This window comes from Balaenoptera acutorostrata, chromosome 13 (assembly GCF_949987535.1).
Source record: "Balaenoptera acutorostrata chromosome 13, mBalAcu1.1, whole genome shotgun sequence".
Taxonomy (NCBI): Eukaryota; Metazoa; Chordata; class Mammalia; order Artiodactyla; family Balaenopteridae; genus Balaenoptera; species Balaenoptera acutorostrata.
Genome location: NC_080076.1, coordinates 65,484,570 through 65,496,207, shown reverse-complemented (window position 1 = coordinate 65,496,207; position 11,638 = coordinate 65,484,570). Strand labels below are relative to the sequence as shown.

The following is an 11,638-nucleotide window of genomic DNA, read 5'->3' as shown; positions in this document are numbered from 1 at the left end:
CTGTGGGCAGGACCCTGTCTTGCCGCTTCTGAGTGAAGGAACTGTGAAGCAGGTGAGCAGGCTCAGGGTCAGCTCTGGGGCACCGGCCCTGGGTGACTAGGGCAGGTGGGAAGTGGCCTGGAGTGTGGGAGCCCTGGGGCGGGGGAGGGCTGGGGGCGGGCTCTGGATTGGCTGGTTTGTGTATGAAATGTGCAGACTGGGGCATGTTTGCTCTCTCCCAGGGCTCGGAGCTGGCTAGCCCGGGACAGGGGCAGTCCCTCCAGGGTCAGCAAGGACCAGGATGACAAGCATCAGAATACAGAAAATAAGGACTTCCCTGGTGGTCCAGTGGCTAAGACTCTGCGCTCCAAACGCAGGGGGCCCGGGTTCGATCCCTGGTCAGGGAACTAGATCCTGCATGCCACAATTAAGGCCTGGTACAGCCAAATAAATAAATATTAGAAAAAAAAAAAAAAGGAATACAGAAAGTAAAAGGCATGGAAAGCCAAGGGCAGGGAGTGGGGGTGACCAGCAGTTGCTGACACCCAGACCCCTGTCTGCCAGGACCCCAGGGCCCACCCTGGCTGCCTACCCCCACTGAGCCACCTGGGCCTGTCACCCGCTAGAATCCCTGAGGGCCAGCGACCTGTCTGGGAGGTGGGGAAGAGCCTCAAGAGGACTGGCCCCCTTTCAGGCCTGGTCCTTCCTGGCAGCCGGCTGACCTACCTTCACGTGCTTTCTGGTTATTGTGGATTTTCATTACAACTTTTGTTTGAGGATATTTAAAAAGTATGAGAAGGAGGAGCCGTCCCCTCAGAGGGCAACTCTCTGACGTGGGGCATTCCTGCTTCTTGGCCCCATCTGTGTCCCCCTGAGAATGTCTTGTCTGCCCCATTAGCCACTGTGTCCCGGAGCCCAGCACAAGTGTGGCCGCAGAGGCCTCTCAGGATGAAATCCCGCGTGTCCCCCCACCAACCCCGACTCCACTGCGTGGGACCCTCCCCCACGGCGGCACAGGCTGTGGGGATGGCGTTCCGAGGCCTTGTCCCTTCCGAGGGTGTCCTCCTTCCAGGAAGCCGCCGTGGACTGTGGTGCCAGGTCCGCTTCGGTCTCCAGTCCTGAGGGCCCCGTTTCATGCTCTCCCCCTTCAACTGAGATGACCCACGTGCTGAAAGATTGTGTAACCAGGACATTTTCTCTGCAGGCGATCCTGCGCAGTCAACCTCAAATGAAGCATAGAACTATTTTTACGTACTTTAAACAAGTTAATGTTTAAAATACATACATACAGACTTACAATGTTGGGGGTTTTTTGGAGGGAGGACATTCCTTTTTTCTTTAATGTGGTAAAATACACATAACACAAAGTTTACCATTCTAACCATTTTTAAGTGCACGTGCACAGCTCAGCAACATTGACATTCACACTGTCCTGCAGCCGTCACCTTCGTCACATCCAGAACTTTTCATCTTCCCAAACTGAAACCCTGCCCCCGTTAAACACTGAGTCCCCCTCCCCTCCCCCAGCCCTGGCAACCTCCATCCTACTTTCTGTCTCTGTGACTGTGACGACTCCAGGGACCTCATACGAGTGGAATCACGCAGCATTGGTCCTTTGGTGTCTGGCCTATTTCACCCCTCTGTTTCATGCCTTTTTGCTGCCTGGCACCTGGGCTTTCTGGGTCCTGCAGCCATGGGTGGTGAGGCAGACGGATGTCCCGCTCTTAATTTCGAGGACTCAAGTCTCGGTTTTCAAACACACACCTGTCTCTCTGGTTCTTCAATTATCAGGCATGTGTAATGAAGCAATTCTTGCGACTTCCCACCGTGCAGACTCTGGAATGACATCACAGACAGCATCCGGATTGAGCCGGAGTCCCTGGGCCCGGCACCTCTGCAGCCCAGCCCCCGAGTTAACAGAACCTCTGCGCTGACTCTCGTGGGCCAAGAGCCCAGTCTCTGCTGTGAACGCCCCAGGCCCAGGGACGTGTTTCAGGATGATGTGGGCTCCAGGTGGCCTCAGGACACAGAGTGCCCGAAAGGTCCCCCAGCCCCTGTTGCCACTTCCCTCCACGGTCAACCTTCCCGACTGCTGGGTCCCCAAGCTGGACCCGTGGCCCCAGCAGTGCCAGGCTTGTACCTCCAGACCAGGTGGAGAAAGGGGCTCTACCTCCTGCTTCAGTGTGAAAAATTCCAGGGAAGCATCTGACTTGGGGCATTTACTGCTTCTTGGCCCCGTCTGTGTTCCCAACCAGCCTGGCTTGGGTCACATGACTCTCCCTCCACCCAGTCACTGTGAAGTGACGAGCAGAGCAATGGTTGTGGCTGGGCTGCCCCCAGCTGTCGTCCCCTCGCTGGCCTGTGCCCAGCCGCATGCTGGCTCTCCCAGGTTCCCGCCAGTCTTTCCTCCTCGAGCCTCAGGGCCACACAAGCTGGGGCAGCCCTGCTTCTTCAGCTGCCACCCTCTCACGTGTGGGGTGGGCCTGCAGGGATGGACCGGCCTCCTGTTTGCCCGTCGGCGACCAGGCTGGGCGCCCGGAGCTGCATGGAGCCCTTGGCCTGCAGTGCGGGGCCTGGGCTGTTCCTCCTGCCACCAACGGGCCCAGGTCGCCTCATTACAACCAAGTCGGCACCTGTTTTGTAAATTATGAACATTTGTGAGTGTTTGGGGAGCCCTGGTGTGACTTTGGCGCGTGCCATTGATGATTCGGGGTTGGGGGGGCATGTGGAAACGACAAGCCTTATAAATGGGAATCTGCTGGAACGCCCTGTTACGGAGGTTTACGCCAATCCTTAAATATTGGAGATTAATTTTTTGAAAATATCTATAAAATAAGAGATTTATACCTAAAACAATACTGTACACTATGACAGGAAGGGATTAGAGTCAATTTATTCACGTATTAGTCAAAAATTCAATTTCATATATTGTGAAGAAAAATTAAACCCTTTCTGCATTTTATTACAAATTATGTATTCTCCATATATGGAGATAAATAACTGATAGAGATACAAATACTTAATCTAGAAAATATTTATTAGGAACAGACAACTCTTTTTTTTTTTTTTAAATTTTTGGCTGCGTTGGGTCTTCATTGCTGCGCGCAGGCTTTCTCTAGTTGTGACGAGTGGGGGCTACTCTTCGTTGTGGTGCGCAGGCTTCTCATTGCGGTGGCTTCTCTTGTTGTGGAGCACGGGCTCTAGGCACATGGGCTTTAGTAGTTGTGGCATGTGGGCTCAGTAGTTGTGGCTCACAGGCTTTAGAGTGCAGGCTCAGTAGTTGTGGCGCACGGGCTTAGTTGCTCGTGGCATGTGGGATCTTCCCGGACCAGGGCTCGAACCCCTGTCCCCTGCATTGGCAGGTGGATTTTTAACCACTGTGCCACCAGTGAAGCCCCAGACAACTCATTTTTCAAGCGTTTTCTTGAGGACAATATCGCGCACTTTAAAAAATTAATGACAACTTTTTGCAAGAAAAAATATCTACATCCTAATTCTTTTGTTCAGCATCATGTTCTAGCTAAGGATAGGGAGCTGGGCAGCAGGATGAGGGTGTAGGCTGTGATATCCACCCCTTGACTCCGGCTGTGGGCAGGCCGAGGGACTCCAGTGTGCTGGCACTCAGCCAGCAGAGCCTCAGACCAGGGAAGGTGCATTTGGAGACTATTCTGCTGCTCGAATGCTCCGTGGTTTGTAGTTTAAATCAGTGTTTCTGACTGAATCCCCGAGAAAGCATCAAGTAATAGCATTTGAAGACTGACTTGCAGAGCCGAGAAATCAACGCCCGCGGACTCTTGGCCCAGGATCTCACGAAGCTGAATCATCCAGGTCGCCAGCTCCGGTCCCAGGCTTGGTGCGTGTAGGAAGACAGGCCTCACAGGTGGCGTGAAGCAGGGCTCGCCGGGGGGCCGGTGGCCTCACATCCCCAAGGCCTGCTTGGCCCACCCTCCTCACACGTGCTGTCCTGCCAGGGGATGCCCAGCCCCCACCTGGAACTCTGCCGGGGCCACCTGGCCCTGGGCTCCCTCCACACACCTATCACCCATCCCGGGTCTGCAGTGGGGGACGTGAGAGGAACCAGGGGGGCTCTGGGAAGTGTGCACCTTGCCCACGACCTCTGCCCTCTGCCCTCTGCCCCACTGTGTGCTCAGGAGGCTGGGCCGGTGGGGTGCGGGCTGACATTGCCCCTGTGTCAGGCCACCCCAGAGAGCCTAGGGATTGAATAAATAACTGCCGTGTTTATTAAAGAATAAATTTGGTGCCTAATGGAAGTGCTGTTTCTATACATAGAAAAAAAGATTTAAAATAAAAACCAAAAGAGTTTCAAAGGCGCTGTGGCATTAATTATTCATCTCTTGCTAATGAAAACATATGTTTGCAGGCAGCATGCCCCTCATGGGGGGGTCTCAGGGCTCCCAGATAAGCCTGGCCAAGGGCAGGGGCCCTGGAGCGATAGCCGTGGTGTGGCAGATCTTGTGGGGCTGGGGCAGGTGGCCTGAGACTTGGTGTCCCTTTGTGTAAAGTGGGGGGACCAGGTACCCGCTCAAGGCTGTTTAGTGAACACCTACGGTGTGCCAGGCACGGCTGCTCTAGCACTCAGGACCCAGCAGGAAACAAAAGAGACAGCCTGGCCTGGAGGAGTGAACAGTGCGTGCTGGTCATCAGGATCCCCACCCTTCCACAGTCTGGTCAGGGAAGCAGGGAGGGGGCGGAAGCAGGGATGAAGGCCGGTAGCTTCGTCCTGATCACATGATTCAGCCCTGAGGACAGTTGGGTGCATGTGCCACTGAGCTGGCCCGGCTGGGCCATGGGGCTGTGGCTCTCGAGAGAGACTGACCTCACTGAGCTGCAGCCCAAGGCCCTTCACTGCCCTGCAAGGCCCAGGGGACTGTGGCTACAAGTCTGTGCTGCTGGCCTGCCCATCAGGTTCCCCCTCATGGGCTTCAAGTTTGCAGACTGCTGGCCCACCAGCTTGGACTTTTGCCCGGGAGAGGGTGTTACACCCGTGCCTCCCATGGCAGCCTCAGACCCTGCTTGTCACCTGTTTCTACGTCCTGTGCTTGTCCCTTGTATCCATCAGATGGACGTGTTATGCTGACGTAACGAACAGCCCCAAACCTTAAAGCAACAGAGGCCGGTTTCCTTCTCACATGAAACCCATGGTTGGAGGGGGACCCAGGTCTACATCATCTGTTGGCCCAGGCTGACGGGCAGCCACCACCCAGGACGTCACTGGATCCTGGCCGAGGGAGAGAGGTAACCTGCAGGCCTTGCACCCAGCCCAGATGTGCTCCACCTGCTCCTGCTCACAGATTGGCCAGAACTGCACACAGGGCCACCTCATCAGAAGGGCCAGCCTCCTGGGCGGGAAGGTGCTGATGGGAAATGCTTGGGGAGCATGACTCTGCCCTCCACAGGCCACACAGCATATCCAGCCCACCTGGTACAGCGGGTGGACCCAGGAGGCCCCGGCTGTCCTGCAGTGGCCAGCAGGTACTGACAGGAACCCCAAACAAAGCTGGGTCCAGGGTCCACCTGTGGGGCCCTGGAGCTCTTGGATCCTGCCATCACCGGGGGCAGGAGGATTCCCGGGGATTTGTTCTTTTTTCCCATTCATTCATTCATTGACAAACACCCCTGAGCCCCCAGCACCACGCAGGCTGAGCTCACACTGGGTAGGTGGGTTCCCTGGGGGACAGAGGGTGCTAATCCCATTGGCCACCCCTCCGGACCAAAGGGCCTGGGGGCCAGAAGAGGAGCATCTTCAAGCTGCATTGACAGTGCGGGCGGTGCAGGTGGTGTCCATGGTGACGGCTCCCTGTGGAGATGAGATGTGCCCTTTGGCGGCAATGGAGGGGGACCCTGGAAGGAGCCTTTGAAGCTCTGCCAGCCCTGGAGTGGGGGGAGGGGGGAGGGGCCTGCCAGGTCCCTGTCCTGGTGCCCCTGTGCTGGGGCGGGCAGTGGCATGGTAGCTATGACCTGCTTCCTGCTTGCGAGGACCTGACCCCAGGGTTCATATGTCGGGTGCCCCCCAAGGGCAGGTGGAGCCTTGCGGGTCCTGGCCCTAGGACAGCCCAGCTTGGCCTACAGAAGGCACGTCGGGCGCTGGCACAGACGCTTTCAGGCTATGAGTGGGTGAGAGTAGGCAGCCTGGCCCACTCTCCCTTCAGCCTCCCCCGCCCCAACCAACAGGTCTGACCTCGCTGGTAGCATTGCTCAGCCCAGTATGGATTTCCTGTCTTTGCGGAGGCAATGTGCTGTGAGCAGGCGCTGAGCTGACGGCCGGCCCGGGGATGTTTTTCTGTTGTTGTGGGTAGGGCCGGGTGGGGTGAGATGCCCAGAACTCAGGCTCCTCTTTCTGCCCATGACTCGGGGAAGCCTCACCCAACATGGGCACTGAGCCCCACCCTGCAATGCAGGCAGCTGTCCAGCCCAGACCCCTGCCCGGCTAGGACACTCTGCCCATCCCCAGGGTACCACCCCAGAGCCCTTTCCAGAGCTGGGGTGACCAGGACACAATCTCTGAGCTCGGTGCACATGTGGCCTCATGTGGGGGACAGTGCAGCGGCAGCTTGTCCAGAGAGAGGTCATCAGCTGCCCAGCATCTTACAACCAGGTCTCTGGGAGAAGTGCCCCCTGCACTTGAAGGCTGGGGTGCTGCTTGGGGACGCGGGGTGAGAAAGGGGAAACTCTGGGCAGAGACTACAGCTGGGTGTCTGCCCAGGAGGGCTGACTCCATGACCTCACAGGTGTGCCCACTCAAGTAGCAAGTTCACGGATACACACACAAAACTTTCTGTGAAGACTGAAGTGAGGACAGCAGAAGCCTTGGGCAGGCATCGGAGCTGCTGCAGCGATAATTGGTCCCTGGTAGCTGGGCCTGGCTCACCCTCTCCAAAACCAAAGGGCAACCACAGCCCGCAGCTCGGTGAGGGGGCTCTGAGAGCCTATCCCCACCCCACAGTGTTCCTGGGAGCTGTGGGGAGCTCCCGCAGCAGGACCCTGGGATGTGGGACTGTGTGGTGTGGTCCCCGAGGTGGGGCATGCCCAGACCCCCCAGCTCCCATGTCCCCAGATCCCCCAGCACAGCAGTGGTGGGGTAGGGGTGTAGATGGAGGGGAAGAGGAGGAGCTGCAGGCCAGGACCGTGTGCCCATGGCAGGTAGACAATAGGGCTCCAGGCCTGGCTCGGGCCCTGTGAGGGTCTCGGGGACGCAGCCTAGGCCTGGGCAGGATCCATCACTCGCTGGACAGGCTGACCCAAGGCCCCGAGGCTGGCTGGGCTGCCCCACTGTCAGGGGCGGGGCCAGGGCAAGGGCCAGCTAGCAGGGCATGGAACTCCCAAGGCCCTCAGCCCCAAGCTGCACAGAGAAGAATAACGGCTCTGCTGTTAAAACAATTTATTTTGTTCTCCAAGAGACTAACAGCTGTTTACAGTCAGTGTGTCTGAGCTGCTCCCTGGGGTGGCTAATCTGCCAGAGCCAGCCTCCCCTAGGCTTCCCGTGTGAGGAAGGGCCCTAATGGGCCTGAGGCTCAGGAAGGGTGTAGGATGCCACGGGGGGAGCCAGGCAATGTCCTTCCGGGCCACTTCCATGACCCTGAGGCATCTCAGAGCCCCCAGGTCCACTTCCCCTCAGCCAAGGCCTCTGGGAAGCGTCCTGGCGTGGACAGCGCTCTGTGGCTTGGACTGCCTTGGGGAGGGTGTGGGGTGCAGCTGGGGAGTTGGGGAGGCCCTTCAAGACAGTGAGCTGTGAGCACTGGCCCAGAGGAGGAGGGAGCTTGTGCCCAGAGGGAGTGCAGTGGGGGTGCAAAGGCCCGGGGTCCACACTGGCCACGGCCAAGGCTCGTTTAGCTCCACAGCCTGTACCTGCCACGAGGGCCACACAGCACCATGCTCAACTGTGTGCATACAAGGTAGGTGCTCAAAAAATGCTTGCTGAATTTGGAAAGTGACAGTTGTGGAACATGGGACTGCAAAGCACGGGGCCATGAACACGTGGGGTCTCCTGCTGCCTGGAGCCCTGGGCTGCTCTCCGGGTGAGCCCTGTGCGCAATGGCCCCAGGCCACTCCCACCGCACCTGCTCCTGGGCTCATCTCCGGAGAGGCCCTAAGCTCTCAGGAGGCTCTGGGTGTGGACACTGGCGTCTGGGCACCCGCCCCAAACCCGGCCAGCCCCTCCCACCACGCTCTCGGCTCACTGAAGAGACTGCCCTTTGGGGCAGGGATTTACCTGAGGTTCAGCAGCAGCTTGTAACGTTAATGCCAAGTGAACTGTGAACAACCCGCCACAAGGTAATGAGGGGCAAGTGAGCTAGGAGCAGAAGCCCTGGCCCCTCCAGGCCACCCTCGCTCCCTTACCTGGGTGCAGGTACCCCACAGCTGGGTGGGTGGTGCCAGGGAGAAGGAGGGCGACACTGCAGACCCACCCAAGCCTGAGGGCAGCTGCTTGGGGTCAGATTATGAGGTGGCCTCCCGCCCAGCACCGTGTCCCAGGGCTGAGCACCAGTGAGCGTCTGGAGCTGATTAGCGCCCAGCATGGGCTCGAGGCCTGTTCCCAGGGCCACGTGGTCAGGCCTGGGCAGCTCAGGGGTTGGTCCCTGGGCTGACGATACGTCTGCTGTCAGTAGCTGCTGTGGGCTGTGGGGCGACGGGAGGAGGCCTTAGGCTGGACGAGGGGAGACGCGGATACGCGATCCTCGGAAGAGGGTGGAGAGTTGGAGGGCTGGGTGACGTGTGGGCGCTGTGCTCTGTGCACTGTGCACACGTGTGCACACGTGAGAGTCCATGTGCACGTTCGGCGGGCCCCTCCCGGGCACAGCCCACGCACGCGGTGAGTTCCTTGGAGAGTGTGCACTGCTGGGCTGAGGAGGGCGGGCCCGGGGCCTTTTGGTGATTCCCTGAGGAGGTCTCCCTATCACCCCATTTCGCAGAAGAGAAAACAAGGCCTGGGTTGGTGAAATGGCCCCCAGGGTCCCCCAGCAGCGGGAGGCCAGACTGTCGGCCCTGCCCAGTCTCCTTGCTGCCCCCTGTGCTCCTTTCGGAGCCTTTGTCTGTGCTTTCCCCAGGAGGTGGGATGGCAGTCGATCTTGGGGCCTCTTGTGTCCTGCTGCTCAGGCCAGGTGCTCAGAGACCATAACCGTGCACGCTGGCTTGGTGCAGTGGCCTGAGCAGGGCAAGTCCAGGCAACGTCTGTGGCCCCAGGCTGTCCCCACCACACCTGGGATTCATGCCCCTCCTGCTCCTGCTCCTGCTCCGTGGCTCCCAGGGACCAGGAGCGATTGTGGCTGCGCCGGCCTCTCGGCTCTGCCAAGCTTCGGTGAGCAAAGATTGTGCAGACGTTGACAGAATGGGCACCACGGCGCCCGCGTGGGCCCTGACAAGGCCCAATTAGAGGGGACGTGTGGGGGCGGGGCAGGTCTGGCCAAGAGCCCTCAGGCCCAGCCTGCCTGGGGCGGCCACACGCGGCCACCAGCTACCAGTGCCAGCGGGTGCACAGCACACACTGCGGTGACAATGCTGGGTGCTGGACAGGGAGCCTTTCTCCCCAGGATCCCACTTGATACCACGCCCGCCAGACCCTCAAGCCAGTGTCCAAATGCATTCTGGGTGTGGGACCTGGGTGCACAGACTCCAGCCAGGTGCAGAGAGGAGGTGGAGGGTGGGCATGGCGCCCCTGGGTGGACACAGGAGGACCAGGACCTCCTGTGGGCAGCCGCACTGGGGGCCAGGGACCCCCTCCTACCCACTCAGCATTGCTGGGAAAGCGCTCATGGGCTCAAAGCTCTCCCGGGTGCCAAGTGCCTCCTCATCTTGCTTCCTGGTGCGGCCGCTCAGCTCCCCTCTGGGCAACATGCACGCAGCCAGCTCGCCAGCCAGCCTCAGTGACAGAGCCGTAATTGGGGAATTTCCTTATAAATGAACAGTGGGCCACAGCGACCAGCCTGGACTGTGCCCTCATGGGCACATGGAGCCATGTTGCTGGCGTTGAGATGTGAACGCTCTGGGAAGGTAGAGGCCTTGGCAGGGTCCCCGGCTGACCCCCTCCTCCCTCCATCCCCCTCCCACTGGCACCTCCCACAGACCTCACACGCTGGAGGGGTCCACGAAGCAGCTCCTTGTGGCCTGTGTCCCCGACTCAGGCAAGGCCTGCCCTGCCCTGCACAGGGCCTAGGGAGGGGTCCTCACCCTGCCCCCAGCCTCGTGGCTGCAGCCTGTTCTATGGAGACATCTAACCCTGATGCCCTCCACACTACCCTCGGGTCACCCCGTCTGTGTGCCCAGCTCAGCCCCTGCTGAGGTTGTCAGCTCTCTGTCCCCTCAGGCCCACATTGCCAGCTCTGACTCCCTATGGGGGACCCAGAAGGAGGGAAGTGAGCTGCTATTTTCAGGACTGAGGACCACCCACACTCAGAGCCACAGCAGTGGGACTCCTGACTGGGGCAGGAGGCCCCTCTGTTGTGAGGCCTCCAGAGCCAAGATGGAGTGTGGGAGGGGTCAGGCAAGACCCCTCACCCCAGACCCCTCCCACAAGGGCACAGGGAAGGCCTGGGCCTACTTAAGGCTCTGGGACTGGCAGGTGGGGCACTGTCCCTACAATTTGGGCTGCCTACCTACTCACAATACACTGTCCTTGGCCCTGAGCAGGCAGGGGCCGAGGTGACAGGCCCAGGGTCCCCTGAGCCCCACTTTCTCCACCATCACAAGCACCCGGGCCAGACCTGGGTGTTCTGCCCTGATGCCTGGATTTCAGGTCCCTGCCCCCACCCCTATGTGAGTCTGTCCTCTTATTAGCACTGTTTTGCCGATTTTGCAAGTCAAATCCTTCATTATTGAGTCCCTAGCTTGATATGCAGCCAGCCGAGCTGGAGGCCAGCTGGGAACAGGGAAGGCTTGGCATCACATGACAGTAGCCGCCCATCATGGCGGCCTGAGGACCCCAGAGGCAGGTGCAGCAAACCCTCCAGACTCATCCACGGGCGCCCAGGGTCACCTCCCTCTGCCCCCAGCCTCGCCCTGCCCGGCCCAGCACCCCTCACTGGGTTCCCTGGGGAGACCCTGCCCCCACCCCTCACGGGCTACAGGTAAGCCTGACAGGTGAGCCCAGGCCCTGCCCAGGCTGCCCAAGCTCAGGGTAGGCGGTCAGCCTCTTGCTTTCCCGCACGGTCTATTCCTTCTGCCAGGACCTGCTCAGCTGGGGTGGGGGTGGGGTGGGAGGGGGTGAGCCCCCACGGCTCTCAGGGACTGAGAGGTGAGACACAGCAGAAGAGGGTTCCACCGCCACAGCCTGGCTCTCCACCGGGCTGAGTGTATTTTTAGTTTCTCCAGGGCCGGAATCTCCTTGACTGAAGGCTCAGCTGCTCCTCGGCCCCCCTGGCTTTCGGCAGCGTTGTGGGTGGAAGGTGAGGGGCTGGGGGTGCCAGGTCCCTGGGCGTGAGCTTTCTCCTGTCCAAGCGGCATTGACCCCCACTGCCCTCCCCAGCCTTTCCTCCTCTGTAAGTCCCAGTCCCCTCTTGTACCCTACCGGTGACGGTGATGGTGCGGCCCAGCCCAGGGGCTGCAGGAGAGAGACCCTCCCTGGCCCAGGCAAACGGCAGGTACGGTGGCAGGCGGCTCAGGGCTGGTGGAGGCCAAGGCCCCCTCAGTTGTGCTGTCCGTCGTC

The 11,638-nt window shown here is 59.7% G+C and overlaps 1 non-coding gene across 1 annotated transcript; it reads left to right on the top strand.

Annotated features, from left to right (window-relative positions):
• Positions 1 to 313: 313 nt before the first annotated feature.
• On the top strand, positions 314 to 386 carry TRNAW-CCA (transfer RNA tryptophan (anticodon CCA)). The gene has a single exon. It is a non-coding gene; the product is annotated as a tRNA-Trp (tRNA).
• Positions 387 to 11,638: the final 11,252 nt, after the last annotated feature.